We start from the raw sequence: 5,974 nt of genomic DNA, 5'->3' as shown, positions 1-5,974 counted from the left end.
TAGCAATTTTCTAGTTCTTCTAGGCTGCACGCTGATTGGCTGGTCGGAGTGCGGCCGGAGCTCAGTTGGAAGTTGTAGGGGAGAGTAGCCACTACAGCCTTCTTCCTTTGTTTAGGAGCTCTTATTGACCAGTGTTAGTGAAGGAAGAAACTGGCATGTTTGAGGGGCAGACTGAAGAACACATTTACTGTACTTTCCCCACGTAGAGTTACGCCCGTTGCCACTGTTTTTTTTACTATGGTACCACCAACAAACCCGCTGTTTTCATTTTATTTTATTTTATTTTTACATAGTAACTGGAAAACTAATTTCCGAAAAATATAAATTGCACTAGAAATGAAAGTGACTAAATGCGTGAGACGATTACTTTATGAACCTTGTATGCCAACCTTCATGAAAGAATGAAGCTCCGCCCAGAAAAGTAGTTCCTGAAGTATTTGTAAAATGATTACATAAGTATAGACATTTCTTGCATATAATTGAAGAAAATTTGGAATTGTATCAATTTCTAGTTTGGTTATTATTCAATTTCCCAATAAATGATACTGGGCTATATTGATCTTGTTACTATGCCAAAGAAAGTAGTTCCACAATGTTCAGTTTTATATTAGGAGGGATAGCCCTCACTAGATAGCAAGTTCCTCATAATTGATATTATAAGTAATACCCCAAACGACTTAATCGTGAGAGGGAGAAACTTAAGGTCAATTTGAGATAGAAGAAAACTTGGCTTACCTCTATACTTTTGTATGTATATTATGTATGCTGGATTATGTACTATGTATGTATATTATGTATGTGCTCCATTTATATTTATTCAGCCTAGCTAGCAGCGTGTGGCAATGTTATTACCATATCCCACACGCTTAATTAATGTGCCTGGCGACGTACGGAAGCTGCTAATGTATCACTTGCCATACGTCGTCTATGGTAGTTGACCAGGACCTTAGCTAGGGAGCAGTGCTATCCACCTCTGTGTACATACTCTTATCCAGTAAACCGAACCTACAAAACTATACAGGTGTTTGTGTTCTCTCCTGTATATAGAACTTATTACCCAGAATACCTAACAACTTTAACAAACTTATCCTGGCAAATCAATCTAAAGATGGTGGTTGAGATACTATTAATTACTTTATTTTGGATCTAATTTGAAATCATCTTGATTTAGACACAAGAAAAACGCGAAAATAAATATCAATAGTTAACATTTTCTAGCCCAGTATGTTTGTAAATGAATAAAGTTTATAAAGCCAAACTTGTTTATTTCTATCACATGCTCTTATTTTTAATTTGGAAATTTTTATTTTAGCATACTACGAATTATAGAAAGAGTAATCATTTTATTTGTTTGTAAAATGAGGTAAATAACATAAAAAAGAAGGTTCAGCGCATTGATGGTCAGTCAAGTAAGGTTAGGGTTCAGGATGATGATGTTCGTGCATACTTACCTGGCACAGGAGATACCGTGATCACGAAGGCGGTTTTCCCAGGGCGAGGCTCACCATTGCACTCCGGTGATACTGACCCTTGCGATTAACCCAAATGTGGTTAACTCGAGTGCGCAATTTTTGTTAGTGGGGGACTGCGTTCGCGCTATCCCCCTTACACAATTCATAAGGGATTACATAAGAAATATAAGGTACAACGGCGTATTTTTACAGCTTAACAAGGTCTCTGTTAATAAATAGTACTTGATTTATGCTTAAGGTCAGCAAAGAATATTTTTTCTACGCTACTTTTATATGATTTATATTTTGACAATTACGTGTGAATGAAAGATTTTCAAACTCTCTAATTGATGCCTAGTAACTCATAATATTGAAAGAAGTTGGGTTTTTTTTAATAGTCTGTATCACACTCAACAGTCACTCACTGTCACAGCAATGAAAGAAATCTATCATGATCTTGTTTACCAACACCTGATACACTGTCACACAGTATGGGGGAGGGGCCTCTAGCTCTTCAAAAACATAATCTCTGGTTACTGCACAAAATAGAGTTGTACGGACAATGACCTACTTGAAAAAAAAACAGATCACACAAATAAAAAATTAGCTATATTGAAAATTTTTAAATTCGAAGATGTTAACACCTACTGCTGTGCCCCTTTGTTTACAAATCTATCAATCACTTTTCATTCGCCTCTACCGCCGTGGACTTCCCCGAGTGTTGATGTTGTCGTCCACACCTTCCCTGGTCGTAAATCCACCCAACTGCGGTATATGCTCAAACTTAACTGCCTTGAGCAGATTAATGATGTCGCCTCCTCTCTTAAGACCTCCCACCCTCCTATCCTCGTCTACTGTGATGGGTCTGTTACCACGCTGGGCAGTGCTGGGGCAGCTGTGTGGATTCCTGAGCGCTAGGCCTGCAGGAAAATCAGGGTCCACGACTGGGCCTCCTCCACTGATGCTGAAAGCATAGCCATCCTCGCGGGCATTCATGAGGTGGCGACCTACTGTATGCTCGCACTGAACGCTGGAACCTCCTTATAATCAGTGACAGCACTTCGGCGCTAGCGAGGCTCAAATTAGCCTCCCCCTCCTCCCCTGCCGCCCAACACACCCTAGCCGCCGTCGCCGGGCTAGAACAAACTGATGACATCCGTGTCAAGTTTATTTAGATCCCGTCACTTATAGGAATAACTGCCTGTGACACTGTAGGTCGGCTTGCCAAAGAAGCTACACAAGAAGAAGATATTGAAGCCGCCCTCGCCCTCTCCTTGAGTCATCTCAAATCTCGCATACACGCCACACAACGAGAGGCATTCGATGAAAATTGGACACACCTGAAGCAACGGGGTAGCGTCACACTATGCCACTATGACGCTGTAACCGGTGACGACAACCGCCACTACAAAGAGTATCAATCCCTGACTCGATCTCAACAGATTATGTACATGAGACTGCACCTAGGGTACAGGTACCTATGGGAGTACATTGGCAACCCTGAGCCTGGCCGCACTGTTTTTAAACTTTGTGGCCAACCCGACTCTCACACCCTCTCTCACTACATCCTCACGTGCCCTATGACCACCTCCTACAGGTCCCTAGCTGTTACCAACACCTCTTCCCTCCCTGACCAGATATCCCTCCTACTAGTGACAGGCCTGGCACTTGACATTATTAGGGACCTGCCACGCTTTGCCATAAACAGATGAAATGTACCGGGAAGTTTCCCCCCACGCACTCATCATTCTCTCACTTTATGTAACTTGACAAAACCTATGACCCTTCAGGCTTTTACCCCCTTAATGCACGAGTCATAAAGGCAAGTATGAACTTTGCATATTTCCCAGATGGGCGCTGTAAATGCTTCTGCGCTTCACCTTGCACAGGATGTAAGGGGGTGCCCAATAAACTATCCCCCTCGGGGGCAAATCTGAATCTATCAATCACTTGCTTGACAATAATTATTTCCAGTTCCGGTATAATCAGAGATACAACTTAAGGCACCCAGAGCTACTCCTCCATAAAATATCACGGTGTGAAGGTGTGGAACAACTTACCCCCACACATCCGAGCAAAGCCTACGCTCCCTTCCTTTAAATCATCTCTTAAAAAAAATCTATTGTCTAAGTATTAATATTTCTTGTAACACCTACTATATTTACAGTACCTGCTTTTATTGTACCATCAAACCGTTTTATCGGAAATTATCATGAAAATAGATAAGTAATTACCATTGCAATAAACATAATTGCCAACGAGACATAATCATGTTCTGTCCTCTTGTTCAACCTTATTACTGTACAACCCAATTGTAGTTGGGTAGGAGACGCTAATTTTCAGCAAATCAGCTCAGCTGGGGCGCCTGTGGGTAGAGTTGTACCGCTCTTGCCTCGCAAGCCAGTTGTCACGGGTTCGATTCCCGGGTCGGTGGAAATTTGTTCCGACACACTTGCCAGCTTCCCTTGGTCCTTGTTCACCTGGCAGCAAAGTAGGTACCTGCTATAAATCGAAAGTTGCGAATTCGTATTCAGGGAAAGTTGTTTGAGCTTCCAATAACTTGCTTTGACATAAACCACTGACTCTTCAGGCTTCTACGCCCTTGACTCTTCAGGCTTCTACGCCCTTGACTCTTCAGGCTTCTACGCCCTTAACTCATGAGACATATTCCTCCTACACCGTCTTCCACCTTCTTGAGCCAATGGCTCTCTTCTCTCCATCCCATCATCATCATCAACCATGAACTTAGCATGCTTCCCTGTTGGGCGCTGTAAACGCTTCTGCGCTTCACCTTAAACAAGGATGTAAGGGGTGTCCAATAAAAAAAACAAAAAAAACAGCTCAGCTGCGCCTTTCGCGTCACACTTAGAGGTCACGGTGATTGGCCAAGATGTAGGCACATAGGCAGGCTCTTTTTGGTGTAATATGCCTCTATAATGGCTTTTTGGCAGGAATATTGTCTAAACTAGATTCTCATAGATTTTCTCTAAAACATGACAATTTACATGGCACTGTTACAGAAGCATTTTTTTCCTATGTTTCTTTGTTTTTTTTTACGTTATCAAACTTGACTTGAAGCCTGTAGATAAGGATGAAGGGCTAATATTTGTTGCTGGGTTTTTGTTGGAAGTACTTTGGAAGTATTGGGGCGGGGGGGGGGGGTTAGGTGGACGTAAATGAGGGGAAAGTTTGAAGGAAATTAGGAGAGTAAAAGTATCCGGGCTCAACTAGACATGCTGTATTTTAAAATTCTTTATTGATCTTTTATACTAATAATTTAAGTTGTAGCTCGCTAGCTTTTGACTTTTCTTCTCGTTCATGTTTTGATATAACAGTAGATAGTATTTCAAGCGCTATAATAATTATTTAATGTTTTTTTTTTTCTTTTTTTTTTAAGATTTATTGGACTGCTACTCCTGCGGACCTGAAGTTACCAGTTTCATACAGGCGTAATAGTGGTAGGTAGACATGAGAGACCGGTGGTTATCACCATTGAAATAACTTATATTACATAAGAATAAAAGCATTTCTATAATCAAGATCCAGGTTTATTTTCATTATATTAGATTACTATTAATTATGACTAAACGGTTGCACAATGAGGGCCATAATATAAAACAGAACATTTATGAACTAAGTTATGCCCTTAAAGACCTTAGTTGAAGCGCAGTCATAACATTGTAACAATAACATTCTCGTTGATTTGCTATATTTGTTCAGATTTAAAGGAATTATGTAAATTAAATCCTCTTAAAGAAAATCCACATTAAGTAATACCTCTTTTGACTGCCAATCACGGTAGTCTTAAGTGTTACGAAGGACTTGTAAATCTTATTTTAAAACTCTTCTAGACACTGGACAATAAAACCTTTAATGTCTTTCTTGACTGGAACTACAACTCCATGTATGTTCTAAGTTAATGTTTGTTGGGGTCTTGAACAACTTTGCGACCATAGCTCTGGTTTCCCTTCAAAACGCATAAATCTTTCGCCTTTTACTAAAGATTTCCGTGGGGGGGAACAACTCAATGAGTCTTAATTAATTTTTTCTTAGCCCATTCACATGGGCTCACAAAACTAATTCAAATTAGCTGAAAAGAATCATACAATGTCGTAATCAAGTGTATGTGATCTAATGTAGTAAAAAAAAAAAAATCTATTCACATATACAACGTCCTGGATGGAACAATTATCCCGACTATTACATATCTAAATCAGGTTGGGAGAATACAGATCTGTCATAAAATTAATTTCATGCACTTATTAAAAATTGCTCTAGACTTCAAACAAACCAAGGGTACCTAGGGACAGCACTAGGATCCCGCTTCCTCTATCAAGAAATATAAAATATTGAAATTGAATTGAAATCTGTAAACCTTTTGAGTTCGCTACTTGAAATATTTGTTCTCTAACCACTTCGGGAGAACGGAGTCCTCCGGAGAGACTCAGGTATTCCAAAATACCGCACAGGGTGTTCATGAAATTTGAATTGGTGAGAGAACACCCTTACTTTGCGTCAACTTA

The 5,974-nt window shown here is 40.1% G+C and overlaps 2 non-coding genes across 2 annotated transcripts; both read left to right on the top strand.

The window, feature by feature from the left end:
• Nucleotides 1-1,443: 1,443 nt before the first annotated feature.
• LOC121875891 lies at nucleotides 1,444-1,606 on the top strand. Its single transcript, XR_006090691.1, has one exon. It is a non-coding gene; the product is annotated as a U1 spliceosomal RNA (small nuclear RNA).
• Nucleotides 1,607-5,404: 3,798 nt separating this feature from the next.
• On the top strand, nucleotides 5,405-5,520 carry LOC121875892. Its single transcript, XR_006090692.1, has one exon. It is a non-coding gene; the product is annotated as a U5 spliceosomal RNA (small nuclear RNA).
• The last annotated feature ends 454 nt before the right edge of the window (nucleotides 5,521-5,974 follow it).

The sequence above is a fragment of the Homarus americanus genome, unplaced genomic scaffold, assembly GCF_018991925.1.
Source record: "Homarus americanus isolate GMGI-L3 unplaced genomic scaffold, GMGI_Hamer_2.0 scaffold56420, whole genome shotgun sequence".
Lineage (NCBI taxonomy): Eukaryota > Metazoa > Arthropoda > Malacostraca > Decapoda > Nephropidae > Homarus > Homarus americanus.
Note: the sequence above shows the minus strand (reverse complement) of the source record. Positions and strands in the feature narration are given on the sequence as shown.